Source organism: Typopeltis vanoorti, chromosome 2 (assembly GCF_054136105.1).
Source record: "Typopeltis vanoorti isolate ZY-2024b chromosome 2, IOZ_Tvanoo_1.0, whole genome shotgun sequence".
NCBI classification, from domain to species: Eukaryota; Metazoa; Arthropoda; class Arachnida; order Uropygi; family Thelyphonidae; genus Typopeltis; species Typopeltis vanoorti.
This window is the reverse complement of record NC_143550.1, coordinates 129,858,394-129,879,742: the sequence shown is the minus strand read 5'-3', so window position 1 is coordinate 129,879,742 and position 21,349 is coordinate 129,858,394. Positions and strand designations below refer to the sequence as shown.

Genomic DNA, 21,349 nt, shown 5'->3' with positions numbered 1-21,349 from the left:
TTATTTGTTCATTTCCGGGAAGATCTGAAGGGGCCCGAATGGAAGACGACGTACATTCATAATTATATATACCATTTTGTATCATTCGTTGTTCGTTTAAACTCTTTTGACATCTTTTAGGCGCCTTTTCTTCTGCGGCGCCTGTGTATATTGCACACTTCACAAACACCACCAGCCGGGCCTGGTCCACGTCCTGCAAAGCTCTGTCAATTTCTCTTAATTGCACTTCCAAATTTCCTGCTCTATTTTGTGTATTATATCCATTAATTTCTTTCTGGATTAATCAGTTTTATTAATTCTGAACTGTTCGTTGATATTGACTCTTTCTGTATTCATTGAATCAATATTGTGATCTTTCGGGTATGGTATCCAGGTATTTTTCCCCGTTTGCCTCTTGGTATCATTGCTTTGGCAGCTTCCAATCCAACTCACAACTACTGGAATGTAACTGCCATTTTAAAGAAGTAATTAGAGGTTAGATATCTGCATGTCCTTAAACCTAACATTTGACAGAAATGTCAACCCAAGAGAGTAGCATCTGTAATCACAGCCAAAGTTGGCCTTGAATACATGATACTAAGGTCTGTGAAAATAGAACTGACATGCACTTATGTATAATTTTTGTAACAGTGTTGACATTTCATAAACTTTTTACAGCTTACATATAAAAAGGTTGGGATACCTGAAGTCATGTCCAGTTTGTTTCTAATGGCAGTATATAAATTTCAACTCACTGACCAATGATAAGGCTGTGGGCCTGGAAGTTTGCATATTCTAGCTAGATATACTCTTAATATGTTCTGAGCAGATTACTTCAATACATGAAACAACATTTAAAAATTATAAGAAGCTTACATAATATGTCATAAAATGTGGGGTGCTTAAGGGTCAAAGTCAAAACAAAACTTTTCATCACTAGATAAAACTACTATTCGTGGATTAAAAAACAACAAAGACATCATAATACTTAAAGCAGATAAAGGAAACAGTACTGCAATACTGAACTCAAAAGACTACGAGGACAAAGTCAACCATCTACTATCTGACTTGTCCATATACAGTCTTAACAAAAGATCCGACATTAAAAAACCACAATGATACCAATGAACTACTATGCAATTTATCCAACTGTCCAACAGACTTGATTAAACAACTAAATCGATGCATCCTTTAACTCCAAGACTATGGTGTTTCAAAAGTGCATAAAGATGGTATTCCGTTACGCCCAATCGTTGATGCAATCAACTCTCCTACCTACTTATTGTCAAAACATCTCTCGAAACTCTTACAACAACACATCCACAACTCAGAGAGTTACATTAAAAACTCCAGACAGTTTGTGGAAAAGCTAAAAAACATCAACATATCAGATAATGATCTTCTAGCAAGCTTAGATGTCACCTCTCTCTTTACAAACGTTCCTGTAGTGGAGGTCACTGACATCTTAAGTACCTTGTTCCCACAAGATATAACCTCATTGTTTGCTCACTGCCTAAACTCCAACTACTTTTCTTGGAAAAATAAGATCTATTAACAGGCTTAGCGTTGATGGGGAGCCCACTCTCACCTTCATGTGCTGACCTCTTTATGGAAGACTTAGAAAACAAAATCCTATCCCAAATTATTCCAAAATCTAAAATTTGGTTCAGATATGTGGACGATATCTTCATCGTATGGAACAATAACAAAGATGACCTATATGATTATCTCAAAAAGATCAACTCCTTCCATCGTTCTATCAAATTCACTCTGGAACTAGAAAGAGAAAACCAATTACCGTTTTTAGACATCTTAATCAAAAAACAAATTGATGGCAGTAAATCTATCGGTGTACAGAAAAACGACCAATACAGGTCGCTACCTACATTTCAGCTCCTCTCACCACATCTCACATAAACTCAGCATTGTACACATGTTAAAGAAGAGAGCAATTCGCATCACAACAGACAACGAGACCCTTCAACATGAGTTAACATTAATTTCCAACAATCTGTACTTGAATGGCTATCCAAGAAGACTAGTCAATAAAGTCTTTTTCTCTGAACCACCACAAAAAGGACAAGAAGATATTCAATATATAAAAACTATTACAATTCCATTTGTAAGTGGCATCTCCTACAAGCTCGCCAGCCTCCTCAAACAACACAAAATAAGAATAACATTTAAACCAATAGAATCTATTCGTAAACTACTAAGATCTCCTAAAGATAACCACCCTTTCTATAAATATGCTGGAGTTTATAATATTCCATGCTCGTGTGGCTCTAGTTACATCGAACAGACTTCGAGAAGCTTTGAAATCAGACAAAAATAGCACATTGGCTATGTCAAAAACAATAGACAGGGCATTTCTGGCCTATCGTCTCATTTCTCTACAACTAACCATGTCATCGAGTGGGACAAAAGTTGTTCCCCTTACTTAGAGGACGATTACCATTCAAGAATTTTCAAAGAAGCAGCCACAGTCGCCCATTCTACTGTCAACCTTAACAGAAATCAAGGCCTAATACTCAAAGAGATATGGAAAATCCTAATCAAATCTTTAAAAACAAAAGAAATGAACTTTAATACAAACTACAGAAAGTTCCTCAGCAACAGCTAGCTAACATTGTACACGCGATACATGTCTCACTCACGTTCGATACTATCCTATTTGTAATTATTCTAGTCAGTTTTTTCAGTTAATTTTGTCAGTTTTGCAGTTATGCATAATTGTGAGATTGTTTAAACTTATAATGTACCTTGAAGATTTCAACAGTTAAAGTGTGGCAAAACTAGTTGGTTCAGTTTAATAATAAAATTGATCAACACTTGATCTGCAACCAAATATTATTATTATTATAAAAAATGAAAGAGTTTGAGAAACAGGAAACAAACTTTGGAGATTCAGTGGCAAGCCTTGAAGAAAACCCTGATTGATTCAGCCAGAGAGACATGTGGTGAGGTTGTCTGCAAGGATAGAAAAATCAGAACTCCATGGTGGACACAGGAAGTTAAAGAGGCATTGAAGATAAAGAAGAAAGCATATCAAAAGTTCCTGGCAAATAAGTCAGCTTGTGCTCTTAGAGAATACAGAGACAAAGGTAAGAAAGCGAAACACTGTGTAAAACTAGCTAAACAAAAGTCATGGGAGGACTTTGGCAAGAACATAGAAAATAAATATCAAGAAGGTGGTAAGATGTTCTGGAGGTTGTTAAAGAAGCTTAGAAATGGAGGAAAAATGTGCTATAAAAGGATTTATTGATGATAAAGGTTACATGAAAACAGGAGAAAAAGATATTCTTGAAGTATGGAGAAATTACTTCGAAAAATTGCTAAATGAAACAAGCAGTGATAGCACAGTAGTAAAAACCACTGACCAGGCATGCAGTCAGGAATATATATCCATACTTGAAATAGAAAAAACCATTAAAGGCTTGAAATGTGGAAAGGCAGCAGGAGTAGATGATATTCGACCAGAAATGCTGAAATATGGTGGTATAAAAGTCTTACAGTGGCTGCACTGCATAGTTCAAAAAACCTGTACAGAGGGACGAATTCCCGATGATTGGAGTAGAGCTCTAATAGTACCCATATATAAAAAGGAAATAAAACAATGTGAGAATTTCAGAGGTATTTCCCTACTGAGTGTTCCTGGCAAGATCTATGCAAGCATACTTGAGAAGAATTGTGGAAGAAAAGCTTGGTGAAGAACAAGCTGGATTCAGGCCAAATAGAGGCTGTCAGGATCAGATCTTCACTTTACGACAAATAGTTGAGAAAGCATGGGAATATAACAAAGGTCTGTATTTAAGGTCCCAAGAGAGAAGCTATTCAATACGCTACAGTTATGATGTACATCATCACCTCTGTTATTCATTATCTATATGGATCACATTACGAAGGAAAGTGGTATTAAACATGATATCAGAATTGGAGATGTTAATGTCACTCTTTGCTTTATGCGGACGATGTTATACTTCTAAATAAATCCGCTGCAAGTTTGCAAGCATCCCTGACTAAATTGAATAACTGTTGTAATAGATATGGTATGAAGGTCAGCATTAAAAAGACAAAGACAATGAAAATAGGTAGAATTGTTGAAAATGTCAATTGTGTTGTGAACGGGGAACCTGTGGAACAAGTAAAACATTTCAGCTACTTAGGCACGATTTTTACTGAAGATGGTAAATTAAATATGTAAATAGACAATAGAATCAACAAAGCTGGTATGGTAGGAAGTCAATTGAATAAATTCATATGGAATAAGAGAGAAATTAGTTGGAACACTGAATTAGCTGTATACAATACAGTGTTCAAACCAGTTTTAACCTATGGGATGTGAGAGCTGAGTCAGAAATAAAACACTTGACCAAAGCCTAGAGACAGAAGATATGAGAGTCCTGAGAAAGATTAGAGGCGTGAACAGATGACATCAATGCAATTTCATATTAAAAACGAGGATATTAAGAAAGAACTTGACATTGTCGGCATTCAGGAATGCATTAGCAGAGCTAATCTCAGGTGGTGTGGTCACTTAAACAGAATGGGCGAGGAAAGATTAGCAAAACAAGTGTTCTCTGCCAGGTTGGCAGGAAAATGACCCAGAAGAAGACCAAGATATAGGTGGATTGATACGTTACAATGTTCCTTAGACGATAGAAATATAAGATCTGATAATGATATTATTGGAGTCTTCACAAGTAACAGACTGATTTTGGAGGAAAATTGTAGATAGGAAGTTAGTAATGATGTAAATTTTTCATGTAGTACTATCATATCCTGTACACCCCTTGAGGGTACATGTCAGGAATTTGATGATGTGTTATGCGATTTTTCATGATTTAAATTATTAAAACTACTTACCAAACTGTACACCCCATTCTTAGACAAATCATCTCATTTAGATCTTGAGGCCCTCCCAAAGGCAATGAATACAGTATTTCATTGCTGAATCTATTTAAAATAAAAATACATAAAAGGTTAAATATGGACAATTTCATGTATTTCAGATTCACATAATCACTGGTAAAGAAATGTACAAACAACATCTGAAATAATATTCACTAAGGACTATACTATAACAATCAATCTATACTATAAGATTCAGAACAAGTATGCAAGGAGGTTGAATTAGATGGCTGCAAGCTGAAAAATATGCATTTGATTACAGATATCTGATTTTTCTGCCAGATTATAGTATCTACAGAAACTTCCCTCATTATACATTATTATTATTTGACACCTCCAGGGAGTCCAAGAACTCACAGAGGGCAAGGCACCTGCTCTACAACTCCGTCTCCACCATTCAATCACCAGCTGACTGCAACTACACCAACACCATCTACCACCCACCACTATTAATATAAATGCTTAAATTTCATACTGAAATGTAAACATGCAATAAATCAGAAAATGAATATTATACACAGCTGTTTTTGCAGAATATTAATTTTTCAATGAGACCTCAATGACGAATAACACTCTTTTTTTAAAAGACTTTTCCACTTGTTAGCCACTGTCTGTTCTCAGATTCCATTCTCTGTGATATTTCCAATCTTCATCGTCTTCACTCCACAGCTCTCACAATTTTTCCACACAGCCTTTGGTTTTCCTCTCTCAAGGGATAACCAATTCATAATACCCAAAGTATACACATACACTTTTTTCTGTTGAAAACGTGAACCCATTACAAAGAGCCCACAGAGAAACTTGATCGATTGCTTGCTGAAGTTTGTCTTTCAATTACTCTCATGTTACGAGAATGACAGTACATTGTGAGGTCATCGACATACAGAACATTGTCTACAGTGGGAGGAAGCTGTTTAGTGATTGAGTTAACTTTAATAACAAAAAAATAAAAAATTTAAAAAAATAAAAAAATTTAGTGATGTTTTCTCACTGGTGCAGGACACTAGTGTACAGGGGATTTTAAATTGGAACTGATCACCATTTAATCTTAAGCATGATAAAATTGAATTCTTTTTGAAAAGAGGAACATGTAAGAAAGTTTTAAAGCGAATTAAAGTTGAGAAACTCTCAGATGTGAACTGTAGACTAAAAATACACAATCATTATTCAAGAAAAAATTAAATAGTTTCAAAATAGGAACCAAATCTTGGATATTTAGAGGCAAGTCCTGAAGAAAACAGTGACTCACCTAGAGAGGCATGTGATGAGGTTGTCTGCAAGGATAGAAAACTCAGAACTCCATGATAAACAGGAAGTGAAGGAAAAGAAGAAAGCATACAGAAAGTTTCTCGTAAATAAGTCATTTTGTGATCTTCAGAGACAAATCTAAGAAAGCTTAATACTGTGTAAAACTAGCTAAACAAAAATCATGGGAATGTTTTGGTAATAACATAGAAAATAAATATCAAGAATGGAGGTATAAAAGTCCTACAGTGGCTGCACTGCATAGTTCAGAAGGCCTGGACAGAGGGAGGAATTCCAGATGATTGGAGCAAAACTCTCATAGTACCCATATATAAAAAGGGAAATAAAACTGAAGTAAGACTACTTCAAGTTAAGTAGTGAGAATTACAAAGGTATTTCCCTACTGAGTGTTCCTGGTAAGATATATGCAAGTATACTTGAGAAATGGTTGAAAAGGATTGTGGAAGAAAAGCATAGTGAAGAACAAGCTGGATTCAGGCCAAATAGAGGCTGTCAGGATCAGATTTTCACTATATGACAAATAGTTTTGAAATCATGGGAATATAACAAAGATCTGTATTTAAGTTTCGTAGATGTGGTAAAAGCATATGACAAGGTGCCAAAAAAGAAGCTATTCAAAACGCTACACTTATATGGTGTCAATGGGGCATTATATCAAGCAGTACTTTATTTATATCTTTATTTGAGTTATAAGTCAGCAGTTAGAATTGAAGTACAGGAAGATGGTTTAATGGTAAATCTGGTGTGAGACAAGGATGTACATTATCCCCTTTGTTATTCATTATTTACATGGATCACATTATAAAAGAAAATGGTATTAAACCAGATATCAAAATTGGAGATGTTAATCTCAGCTCTTTTGCTTTATGCAGATGATGTGATACATCTAAATAAATCTGCTACAAGTCTGCAAGATTCACTGACTAAACTGAATAACTGTTGTAATAGACATGGCATGAAGGTCAGCATTAAAAAGACAAAGACAATGAAAATAGGCAGAAGCATTGAAAATATCAACTGCATTATGATTGGAGAACTATAGAACAAGTAAAACATTTCAGCTACTTAGGCAGGATTTTTAGTGAAGATGGTTAATCAAATATGGAAACAGACAACAGAATCAACAAAGCTGGTATGGTAGGAAGTCAAATGAATAAATTTATAGGGAATAAGAGAGAAATTAGTCAAACCACTAAATTAGCTGTATACAATGCAGTGTTCAAACCAGATTTAACCTATGGGATGTGAGAGCTGAGTCAGAAATAAAACACTTGACCAAAGCCTAGAGAGAGCAGATATGAGAGTCCTCAGAAAGATTAGAGGCATGAACAGATGACATCAATAGCAATATCATGTTAAAAACAAGGATATTAGGAAAGAACTTGACATTGTCGGCATCCAAGAATGCATTAACAGAGCTAATCTCAGGTGGTATGATCACTTAAACAGAATGGGAGAGGAAAGATTAGCAAAACAAGTGTTATCTGCCCAGTAGGAACAGAAAAAAGACCCATAACAAGAGCAAGATAAAGGTGGCTTGATACAGTAAAAAGTGCCTTGGAAGAGAGAAATATCATCATCATCATCAAATTTCTGCCATGCACCCTCAAGGGATGTACAGGATATGATAGCACTACATGAAAAATTTATATCATTACTAACTTCCTATCTACAATTTTCCTCCAAATCAGTCTGTTACTTGTAGACTCCAACATGATCAGATCTTATATTTCTATCATCCAAGACACTTTGTACAGTATCAATTCACCTATATCTTGGTCTTCCTCTGAGTCATTTTCCTGCAAACCTGGCAGAGAACACTTGTTTTGCTAATCTTTTCTCGCCCATTCTATTTAAGTGACCATACCACCTGAGATTAGCTCACCTAAAGCATTCCTGGATGCTGACAATGTCAAGTTCTTTCTCAATATCCTCGTTTTTAATATGATATTGCCATTGATGCAATCTGTTCATGCCTCTAATCTTTCTCAGGACTCTCATATCTGCAGTCTCTATTCTTTGGTCAAATGTTTTTTTTTTCTGATCCAGCTCTCAGATCCATAAGTTAAAACTGGTTTGAACACTGTCTTGTATACAGCTAATTTAGTGTTCTAACTAATTTCTCTCTTATTCCATACGAATTTATTCAATTGACTTCTTACCATACGAGTTTTGTTGATTCTGTTGTATATTTCCATATTTAATTTACCATCTTCACTAAAAATTGTGCCTAAGCAGCTGAAATGTTTGTTCCACAGGTTCTCCGTTCACATAAAGTTATTCAATTTAGTCAGCAAATCTTGCAGACTTGGCAGATTTATTTAGAAGTATAACATCATCTGCATAAAGCAAAGAGCTGACATTAACACCGCCAATTTTGATATCATGTTTAATACCACTTTCCTTCATAATGTGATCCATATAAATAATGAATAACAAAGGGGATAATGTACATCCTTGTCTCAGACCAGATTTACCGTTAAAACATCTCCCTGTACTTCCTTCAATTCTAACTGCTGACTTACAACTCAAATAAAGACTAAGTATTGCTTGATATAATGCCCCATTGACAGCATATAACTGTAGCGTATTAAATAGCTTCACTCTTGACACCTTGTTATATGCTGCCTTTTCCAGATCGACAAAACTTAAATATAGATCTTTGTTAAATTCCCATGCTTTTTCAACTATTTGTCGTAAAGTGAAGATCTGATCCTGACAGCCTCTATTTGGCCTGAATCCAGCTTGTTCTTCACCAAACTTTTCTTCCACAATTCTTCTCAACCATTTCTCAAGTATAATTGCATAAATCTTGCCAGGAACACTCAGTAGGGAAATACCTCTGTAATTCTCACATTCAGTTTTATTTCCCTTTTTATATATGGATACTATGAGAGCTCTGCTCCAATCATTGGGAATTCTTCCCTGTGTCCAGGCTTTCTAAACTATGTAGTGCAGCCACTGTAAGACTGTTATTTCAGAATTTCTGGTCAAATATCATCTACTCCTGCTGCCTTTCCACATTTCAAGCCTTTGATGGCTTTTTCTGCTTCAAGTATGGATATGTATTCATGACTGTATATCTCTAACTCCTTTTACAGCACTCTTTCCACCATTTCTAAGCTTCTTCAACAACCTCCAAAATATCTTACCACCTTTTTGATATTTATTTTCTATGTTCTTGCCAAAGTCCTCCCAAGACTTTTGTTTAGCTAGTTTACACAGTATTTAGCTTTCTTACATTTGTCTCTGTATTCTCTAAGAGCAAAAGCTGACTTATTTGCTACGAACTTTTGATATGCTTTCTTCTTTTCCTTCACTGCCTCTGTAACTTCCTATGTCCACCATGGAGTTCTGATTTTTCTATACTTGCAGACAACCTCACCGCATGCCTCTCTGGCTGAATCAATCAGGGTTTGCTTCAAGGCTTGCCACTGAATCTCCAAGGTTTGGTTCCTGTTCTCAAACCTTTTTTTTTTTTTCAATAATCTTTGTGTATTTTAGTGTACAGTTCACATCTGAGAGCTGTTCAACTTTCATTTGCTTTAACACTTTCTTACATGTTATTCTTTTCAATATGAAATTCAATTTTATCCTGCTCAAAACTAAATAATGATCACTTCCAATTTCAAATCCTCTGTACTCTGTGGTGTCCTGCACTGGGGAGAAAACATCACTATCAACAATAACATAGTCAATGAGACTTTTCTTATTCCTTGCCTCTTCTCTCCATGTGAATTTGTGCACATTTTTAAGTTGGAACATGGCGTTAGTAATAACCAGTCCATGTCCTGAGCAGAAATCCAACAGGTATTTGCCATTATTTTTAGCTTTGCTCTTTTCTCCAAATTTTCCCAAAATATTTTTGTATGCCTGACAATCGTTTCCTACTCTGCTATTTAGATCCCCATTAAGAACTAACTTTTCCATTTTCATTGTGTCAGTTGCTTTCTCTAAAGCAGGATCTCCAAACTACGGCCCGCTGGTCAGATGTGGTTCGCGATATGATTTTATCCGGCCCACCAATTGGACTAATTTTTCAATAAGAATCTGCAAAAAAAACACGGGGTGTTGATAGATTTCAAATGCATTAATTAAACTTGTGTTCAAAATATATTCCTGAATAGCAAAAAGTAACCATAATCCATTTTAACTGATCTTTTACAGTCTTTCCGACTGTAAAAGATCGGTTAAAATGGACTAACAAAGAAAAAAAATTTAAAAGAATTCAAAGCGAAATAAAATAGTTACATCCAAATAAACTTTTTTATCAAAAAAAAAAAAAAATTTATGTCACAGAAAATAAGAAAACTTTTAAAGTCGGTAAAAACACGATTAAAATGAACTAACAAGCAAAAAACGAAATAAAAACAAAATTTCCCAATCTGTATTCATTGACAAAAACTCGAAGTTATATGAAATTAAAAAAAAGTTACATGTAAATTGTTGGTGTATATTCAGTTGAAAAACTAATGACTAGCAAAAATTTAAACAAATTGTTTCCCTAAAGAAAAAAAATGAATTAGGCTATTTCAAAAAAAAAAAAAAAAAAAGAAACTTGATCAATTTTTATAAATTTTTGAACTCTGAGCAGTTCCCAAATTTGAAGAAATTTGCTTGTAAATTTATCTCTATTTTTGGGACAACGTATCTTTGCAAACAAATTTTTTCCCGAATGAAATATATCAAGTCAAAATACAGGGCAAATTTATCTGATGAACATTTGAAATCGCTACTTGTAATTACCACTTCAAAATTTGAACCTGAGTTTAATAAGATTTTAAAAACACAAACCCAGTTACGTCATTCACATTAATGGTTTTGTTATAATTTGTGATAAAAATATGAGAATTTGCTGATAGTGATCGTTGTCATTAATATACTATCATTTAATCTCACATGCTCTGTAATCAGTTTTTATCTGCTTTCAATAAAACTCATATCTAGTTCTAGAGTTTTTTATTACCACGGCCCGCTGAACAGTGCTGAAGTACCCAATGTGGCCCTCACGGCAAAAGGTTTGGAGACCACTGCTCTAAAGCATCAAAAAATTCCTCCACTTCTACCTTAGAAGAACCTTCTTTGGGACCATAGGCACAAAGAAGTCTCATTGTCCAGTTCCCCATTCTCATATTTGCCCACATCGCTCTACTTGAGACTGCCTGCCATTCAAGAAGATTAGCTTCGTATTTAGTGGTGAATACTATGGCTACTCCTTCTTTTCCTTGAATGTCATTGCCTGAATATAACATTTTGTATTTATTGCTCAGAAAAAGCTCACCAGTTTTGTCTTCTTTGTTTCAGTCACCCCTATTATGTCGATCTGGTACTTATCTAATTCCTTGGCTAGCTCCATTTCTTTGCCATTCAGGTTTCTTATGTTGATAGTACCGATCTTTAACTCTGGTGATGTTGAGTTGGGGTGTGTTTTCTGATTTGTTCCAGTAGCTGACTTTTTGCTGTTCGCCCTGGTTCCCTGGTGAAAACAACTGGGACCTTGTTCAACGAGGCGACGCCCCAGCCGGCATGAAATTTTGTCATGTTGTACCATCATTTTGTATTTTGGTTTAACCAATAGAATACAATTTGGTCGGCTAAATCCCAAACTGCCAGCCCATCCTCATTCGTTCAGTATCCAGGTAGATACCCAACAGGGTGCACCACGAGAAGGTGAGGATTGGACATTAGGTCAGAAGCCCTGGTCGTTCTCTACATTCTTTTAAAGGCTATGTGGAGGTCTCCTCTCAGTTATATAGCTTTGACCCTTAAGCACTCCAGATAGAAATATAAGATTTAATAATGTTGAAGTTTTGACAGGTAACAGACTGACTTGGAGGAAAATTGTAGATAGGAAGTTAGTAATGATGTAAATTTTTCATGTAGTACTATCATATCCTGTACACCCCTTGAGGCTGTGTGTGTGTGTGTGTGTGTGTGTGTGTGTGTGTGTGTGTGTGTGTGTGTGTGTGTGTGTATACATATATCAGGAATTTGATGATGATGATGCAAAAAAAAAAAAAGTGTCACACTCAAGACGAATCACTGGACAACAGCCTATTCTTGGTCCTGGTATTGTTATCTTGACCTATGATATGGTCAAGATAACATACTTCCCACTCTTACTTGGAACATTCGCTTGGACAGAAAGTTTCTAACAAATACAGGGAGATCCAAATTTTAGTGGTCTTTTAATATACAATATTTCCAAACTCTGTCATAAGCTTTTTCCATGTCAAAGAAACTGAAACAAGATGTTCTTGCTTTAGAAATGCATCTCTTATACAAGTTTCTAAACGAACCAAATGGTCTAAAGTTGAATGAAGACTATGAAACCCACACTGTTGTTGGATCCTACTTCCTCTCAATCTATACTTTGGATTTGATATATAGTTATTATGATGTTCTTAACTAGTTGATAGGTTGCAAGTTGATTTCTAATTCAAATATAAAGAAAATTTATATTTAAAGACTGCGCCACTTTATATCTGAATTAGTTCAAGAATTGAAGATAAACCAACTCTCAACTACCCTTCCTTTATATGTTGTTATCATATACTGGCCGAGTATATTTAATTTACTTATTTTACCCGCCTTGGTTCGAATATTTTATGAATGGTGCAGTAAAAGAGATTCAGGCAAAATAACACTTTTGATTAACAAAAACAAACATTTAATTTTAGAATCACAAATTTTACACTTAACTTCAAATCAGTAATTAAGATATCACAAACATTTTAGCTTCTCTGATAAGTACACTCATACAAACTCAGACAATGGTAAATCTGTTATCTCTAGTACAGTCTTCTCACAGTTCCTCAAGTTCCAAAATACAATAAAATCGCAGTAACACCTCTTCACAAACAAACACTTTTAAATTTACACCTCAGCTAATTCTCCGCAATAGTTACTGTTAGTATAAGGAAATTCTAGGATGAAACTCACACACTTCTCTGTATAGAAATATTAAAGGTTGGAATAATCTTACCGACAATCTTCTTTCTTCATCTACTTATACATAAACACTTTTTATAACTGTTAACACTTAAACAGTATATGGCACTCATTAAATAAATCTTCTAAGCAATAACTGAATTAATCATCGGTCACTATACACATAAACGTTCTTGCATGAAGTACTACTGATCACTTATGAATTAAGGCAATACACAATAATTCTTAATCTTGAGGTTTTATATGCACAGTTGTTCATTCCTCCTGCATTCAAATAATTCTTTAGGCACTATAATTCTAAACACAGCTAATGGTAAACTTCAACTTCACAGCCTCTACTATTGTCTAGAAACTTCATACTTTGCTTCAAGGTTCCGTATGTCCTTGAAAGGTTGGCCCTGAAATTATATCTCAATTCAAGTATCGCTAGTCTAATTAATAGTCTCTCAGCTGTTTTCCGTAGCTATAATTGTTATTCTACAACTTATTAGCTAACTGCTTCTCGACTAGTAGACTTTATTAGCTGCTTGAGTGACTTGCCGACTCGCTATTATCGCACTGTGATTCCCGAATGCCAAATGCTCCGATTCCAACCTAATGCCAATTCTCTCCTTTTTCTCTCTCTTAATTAATTAATAATTTCAGTGTTCATTGCTTATATATCCGTTCTTCCCACCTAAATTATTCTCGTGATTTCTTTCTAAAACTCTTTTCAATAAACCTTCTCACGTGGTGTTCCGAAACGTGCTCGCTCACTTACATACGTCTCCATGACAACCAAACAAAATATAATAAAATTGAGGTATTGCATAATGCTAAACTTCTACAAATAGGAATAAATAAAGAATATTTACATTTCAATTAATGCACAGTCAAATTATCAAATACAAGTTCTTATAATATTAATATAGTAATGAATAAAATAGCTTAATAATATTTAATACAGTCTTTTCATTATTAATACATATATCTTTGATTAATTAATTAAATATTAGATAAAAGTAAAGGTAGTTATATGAATATTAAATTATAAACAAGTGAATTACAAATAATATTTACAAGTCTAGCCTATGTGATGGAAGATCATGTTGGATTCTGAAACAAATAATAATTACTCCAATCTCTATATAATCAGAATCCAACACTGTGTATTGGAGAGAAGATTGTTGCTTTCTAAATACCAGAGAAATCTGACTAACTATTTTCTCTAGTATCTTACAATGACAGCTGGTCAGGGGTAATAGGTCGATAATTATTTTTGTTTGTGTTGGATCCTTTCCTGGTTTTCTGATGGCAATGACAATTGACTTATGCCAAGAATCCAGAAACTCATCCTCTATATTCTGCTGTATATTAAAAGAAGGAAATCCATAGAAGATTACTGTATCACATCTTTTATTTCTTACTTCTGTTATTGAAAGGCATCTCAATGGTATCATTACTTGGTTGGGACTTTGTTAGGGGGCTCCTGAAAGAACTGATAATGAAGACTTCGTGCTCGAGTGATTTTTTGTTCAGCATCAGAGCTCCCCACCCACCACAGAGCTATACATGGATACCTACTCTCCAGCAAGCAATGGATGAGCTCAAGAGTGGATTGCAGGGCTATCCCAGACATTATATGAGAACCATAGCATGAATTGGGTCTCCTTCCCCATGGTTCAGGGACAAGACCCAATTCATGCTATGGTGCTCACATTAGTGCATTATTGCAACACACTTCACCCGTGCAGGCAAGCCCACTAGCCGAATGATCTGTCCGGGCCATCCAGGACCACCAGTTATGCCAAAGCAGAGGCCAAAATGATACAGGACTACTAGGATCCCCCCCCCCCCTATATTGGATGTCCACAGGTTGCACTGCACAGCAAGCATTGCAGCGAAGTGTTGGATCCCAATGATGGTATTGTCTGGAAGATAGGATAGTAAAAAAAAGACTCAGGAGAAGTGGAGCAAAGAATATGTGAAGAAAAGCAAATGATAAGGAAGGTCCCCTCCACCGCGAACAGGTGCCTCACATGGAGGGGATGCTACAGAAGCAATGTGAAATCAGTTATGTGTGTAAATGTGAAATAGCACATTTTATTAATTATATTAGTTTTAATAATCAACTTCTAATATAATCACAATCAGAGCACATTAAAAAATGCAAAAATATTCTGACCATCTGTGCACATTCATTTGCTCAAGATGGAAGGATTTAATGAAATTTGGAATTGCAGATTGCTACTAAAATCTGTTGAGTAAACAAATGGTGAAACTCCATCTCAATTTAAAGATCAGACATTTATTATTTCCTTTATAAAGTCTTAATTAGCATTAATTTAGTCACATTTTTGAAGGAATGAAAGAAAAGTATCTCGTCTTTTTCTCATTTATTTAAATGAAAAAAATTATAATCACATCAGTATTATACTGAGGCAAACAAACAATATAATAGGCATATATCCTTAAAACAAAAACTTATGTGGACATCTTTTTCCCATAAATAATAATATAACTTTTAATTAAAACTTCGCACCTCCTCATTTCAATTTAACTTTATGAAAACAACCTGGCTGTTTCTCAATAATTTCTGCCAACCCAGAACCAAACATAGAGCTGATATCCAGAAGTTCCGATTACCTATAAAAATAAATAAATAAATAAGCAAAATATATTCTTGGATTATTTTATATAATTAAATCTATTATATGAAAACATGAAAGGTTATAATCAGATCCTAGGTTTTAACAAAACGTCCTTGCAGGCATGTTTTTTATTATAAAAACAAATGATAAAATGCTTCCATACTTTGAAATTTTGCAAAACATGTTGAGACAAAGCATCTGTTTTGTCAATCCATCTGAGCATCTGTGCATACATTCATCTGCTCTAGCTGGAAGGATTTAATGAAATTTGGAACTGAGGATCGCTACTAAATTTTGTTGAGTAAACAAATGGTGAAACCCCATCTTAAATATCAGACAAATTTTATTGATACAATTTGACAAAGCAAAATAATCTGAAATGTGACTACTTGACTGGATGAAAATTTAATGAAATTTGGTAATTAAGAACTCTAATAAAATCTGAGGCATTCCAAAGCTCATATCAGGCAAAATATTTTTTTAAAACTACAGTAAAATCTCTCGTAACCGGCACCCAATTAACTGGCAATACCAAAACAACGACACTTTCGAAGGTCTAAATTTAAACCCAAAATGTAAGCCTATGAGATAAGAAAAATATGCAATGGGCTTGCATTCAGGCAATAATGTCGTATGCACAGCCGAGTCGCGTGGGGCATGCAAAACGTATGCTTCACACAATACCCCCAGCAGTTCAATAGCTGAGAGAGAGAGGTCACATGGGTTGTTTCTGTATATTGCACAGCCAGAACTCGTGCCAACAAACTGCATTCGTATATGTACGCTCCTAGCCCATGTAGTGTCGCTATGGCTACTCCCGCAAAATGTAAGAGAAACGTTCTCGCTCTCAAGTTAAAACTCTAATTGCTGGAGAAAATGGAGAGAGGTGCCAGCAGAACAAAATTAATGGAGGAATATAAAGTTGGAAGTTCATCTTTGTACAATATAAAGAAACAAGGTGGTCAACTCCAGAGATTCATGATGCAAACAGAATCTACAAAAGCTGCAGAAAATCAGAAAACTGTAAACCAATCCTGGATTGAAGAATTAGATCTTGTGTTATATAATTGGTTTCCCTAGAAAGATCAGAGGGGAGCTTGCATTTTTGGACCAATGCTGCAAGAAAAAAAGCAAAGGAATTGCATGGGAAAATGAAGATGCAAGTGTGGCGAGTGTGGATTTTCCATTGAGGTGGCTTAACTGATTCAAAGAAAGGCATGGAATCCATAAGTGTCCGATGAGAATGGATTGTTATGGAAGCTTCCCATGTTGACTTTGGCTTGTGTGACGGAAGCCTTGAAAAAAGGGCTTTAAGCAGAACAAGGACCACGTAACTGTGGTGGTATGCACAAATGCTGCAGGTATGCACAAAGTATTGTCAGTGGTAGGCAAGTACCGTAATCCATGGTGCTTTAAAAATGTGACAAATCTGCCTATCTATTATCAGGCACAAAAGAATGCATGGATGGATTGTGACATATTCAAAGAATGGTTTCATAGTGTATTCATGCCCAGTGTGAAGGAGCATTTAAGGGAAAAGGGTTTACCACTAGACAGAAAAGTGATTCTTTTGTTGGACAAAGTAAATTTGTCCAACAAAAGAATCTCCACTCAACTTTGTTCACTCATCAATGCATAAAAAGGGAGAAGTAGTTCATCTTTATATTCTCGATGACTCCTTAGTCCATTGGTTGGATAAGGCTTATTACGCTGGGCGGCAGAAACATAACACGAATGTTTTCCACATTTGAGTCTTCAGCTGGGGGATGGGCGTGGCAGTTGTCATGCCCATCCCCCAGCTGAAGACTTAAATGTGGAAAACATTCATGTTATGTTTCTGCCGCCCAGCGTAATAAGCCTTATCCAACCAATGGACTAAGGAGTCATCGAGAATATAAAGATGAACTACTTCTCCCTTTTTATGCATTGATGAGTGAACTTTGAAGGTAGCATCCAAGATTTTCAGAAACAGTTCACATTGAAAGACACCATATTTACTTTGTCTTTTGCCTGAAGAATGTACAGAACATTACTTTATGTCGCTGTTGGCATAAATTGTGGCAAATCATTACATTTGAAGATGACGAATCAAGTGAAAAAGATTTTCGTGGTTTTAAAACACGTCCTGTGTCCAACATCTTGGATTTAGTAACACATTCGGAGAAGGTGAGTGAAGACAAGGCACATGCTTGGGTGGATGTAGACAATTCCGTTCCCATCACTCTCTCTTGATGACAGCGAAATAACCGAACATGTACTGGGAAAGAAGAAAGATGAGGAGGAGGATAACGGCATGCAGACCAAGAAAGTTACGTGGAAGGAAGATGATGAAGGATTGCAGACTTTCATAACATTTGCCAAGCAATGTTCATCTATGTCAGCACATGATGTTATGAAACTTCATTGTATACACAATCTGCACAGTTAGCCTAGTGGCTGTGCACTTCACAACCATATGACTGGGGAAGGAGTGTCCCAGGTTCGATTGCCGTCGAAGACATGAGGAATTTGAGGATCTTCCTCAGCCATAGCCAAGTTAGCTGGTTTTGGGCACGGGCAATAGGGTTTTTTCCGCCAGTTTATCTGGCGTTTTAAATCGCGCAAGCAGGCAACCTGGCCCCATGAACACACGTATCTACAGCCATAAATACTTAACCCCCGTGAGTGGGCTCAACTCACCCCAATACGGACAGGGGAGAAAACTGCATACGAATAAATAAATTGTATACACAGTGAATTTTTAAAGCTCTGTGACATTCTTGTAAGCAGGCAGATATTCGAAGTTATGTTATGTCGACACACTAAGAAATTCACAACTTTCATGCGATAAATACGTATACTGTAATTTTTAAATATTGTTTAAATTTGATTGTGTGAAATATAAAATTATGTATATGGGTTTTAAATTTTAAAAAATCCACACGATTTTTTGTTATTTATTTAATTATGGCCGGTAGATCAAAAAACACGACCAACAAACTTCGCACGTTGCAATTTCTACAGATGGCATCACAAAACATGAACAGGTAAGTTCTCGAAATATATATTCAATTATCCAGCAAAATCTCGTATCCAGAATCGGCAAAGTCCCATTGTTGTCGGTTAAGAGATTCTACTATATATAAAATTATACGTTACAAATGACAATAATCTACCTATAGTTAGACATATCAAAATGGCTCTAGATTCAATTGACGTAATAAAGAATAATGTCATTATATAAAAAAAAGCTATTGCAAAATGGACCTTTTTATGAATTTAAATCTCACAGACCACACTTTGAATACCATCAGATTCTGGCTGGGAAAAGGTCAAACTGTTTCATAAAAGTAAAAACACAAATAGCACTCTTCCATGAATATGACTTTGCTTTAAAATACTATCACAACAGAAATAAATTTTGATATATGCGAATATTTTCCCCTTAGATATGGAAACTTTCATGCTAAGACCTTTAAACCCAAGTCAAGAAATCAAGATCAGCTAATCATGTCAGCTAGACATATTCAATTTTAGAACTAAAGGCTTTGCTTCCTTGCTACAGTCTCATCATGTAGTGTTTTAACATATATTTACTTGTTTACAATTCCATAAAATGCTAATTTGAGTTTAGGAAAATATGAGAAATAATAAATTATTAGTTATATTATATGCATATTAAAATAAAACTAATTAGCTCATGTCTTGATCGCAGCTGCATTACACTATTAGAGTTCAAAGGAACAAATGCAGTAAATTGCATTCCTTTGAACTCTATATCATATAGCTCAGCTGTAAAGTTATTACAGTCCAGTGGAATCTGGGCACATATTCTTCTGTCTGGGAAGACAGCAGAAGATCCCACTAGTACCTTTGATATTTGAACCATCTATATAGACAAGTATAGTAATCCCTTGATTAGTGCATTTTCGAATAGTGCGTCTTTTTTTCGATACCCAAATTCAATTAGTGCGCCTCTAAAATTCGATTAGTGCACCTATATACTTCTTAAAAAGAAATGTTACAGATTTTAAAAATTTTCTATCTATACATTTTTATGGCTAACTATATTAAAAAATCACTCACCAGAATGAAATAATTTAGTTACTGATTTAAAACATTTTATAAAGTTATTTTTAATGGCATACTACACTACTTGCATGTATACTATGTTCCAAATTTTTACCGCCAAATACAACTTCTCTCATACAACCTATGGACCAGAGGATTATCGCAACCTTTAAGGCATACTACCTGAGAAGAACATTTAAACAGGCAATAGAAGAGCAACATTTGGTGAGAATTCTATGACATTAGTAGAATTCTGGAAGAAATTTAATGTTAAATCTACTATTGAAAATATTCATCGATATTGGAATGAAATTACTGCCAGCAATATGCGAGCCATTTGAAAGCACATTCTTTCACATTGTGCAAAAGATTATGGAAGCTTTTCAAATGAAATGAATAATGTTGTTGAGGAAATTGCCAACATCAGGCATGAACTGAGTTTTGATGAGATTGACAATGATAACGTCCAAGAGTTAATTAAATCTCATTCTGAAGAATTGAGCGATTCCGACCTCTAAATTTAGATGCACAGCGGGTAGGTCCCGAAGAATATGAAGAAAATTTAACCACTGATAATCAGTCAAAAGAGATTTCACAGAAACAATCTGAAAATATTTTTCGTAAAATCAAAGTTTTTAAGCAGCAATGCTTAGAGGCTAATCCTGATAAAGAGAGAAGCAGTAAAATTTGCAGAAGAGTAGAAGAGGCAATAGGGCCATACCGTCGATTGTATGAAAAAAAGAAACAAAATGCCTGCCAAACTACGTTAGCTCAATTCTTTGTTAAGAAGTAGAATAATAAAATTTATATTCCGAATGTTTTATTGTCTTTCAGCTTCATGGTTTTCCTTTAACTAGGCCCTGAGACATACCTTAATTCTTTTATATAAAAATTAAGGTTCTAAAAAGAAATTTGAGGAACGAATTATACTTTTCCCCATAGGTTATTATATTCGATTAGCGCATTTTCGATTAATGCGCCTGTTTTAAGGAACACATTAGGTACACTAATGGAGGGATTGCTGTACATCAGAGTATTCAATATGAGCTTGAAAGAGTTCTGGTAGACAGGAGAGACCTGTGGTCTACCAGCAACATTTATCCCAGTTGGAAAATTTGGTGCCAGCCTGTAAAAGGAAAAGCTACATAGTATTTTGTATGCATTCCACCAAGGAAGTGCGTTTAGTGGTATCTGTTATGTTGTCTACCCCTAATGTCATGATCGTGAATGGGGACTAGCCATGATAGAAAACTCTCTTTGGCAAAAGCAGAGACTTGAAATCCATAACGAAGTTTCAATAGTGTATTTCAAAGTATAAGCCACAATACAGCTTGAAGCTAAGAATATCTGTTTGCACTCCAAGAGGTTGAAGATAGAGTACAAAGGATGTTTGATGTTTTGTCTCGCAACTGGTGTGAAGGAGGTAAGGTAATTGAATTCATCATCAAAGATGAGTTAAGAACTTTCACTCTAGTGTAACTGGGATTAATGTTTGTGCTAGTCTGAGTTATAAATCAGGATTAAAAACACATCTGCAGCAACATGCACAAACTGAAAATCCA

General features: G+C 35.2%; 1 protein-coding gene across 2 annotated transcripts in view; it reads right to left on the bottom strand.

Annotated features, from left to right (window-relative positions):
* Cdep (Chondrocyte-derived ezrin-like domain containing protein) overlaps positions 1–21,349 on the bottom strand; it is a 741,059-nt gene that overhangs the window by 663,543 nt on the left and 56,167 nt on the right. For both annotated transcript variants that reach the window (XM_090413128.1, XM_090413137.1), the window contains exons 3-4: positions 15,629–15,732; positions 4,846–4,935 (exon numbers count right to left, since the gene is read on the bottom strand). The gene's annotated coding sequence lies outside the window, so the exon portion shown is untranslated. The remainder of the gene's footprint in view (positions 1–4,845; positions 4,936–15,628; positions 15,733–21,349) is intronic.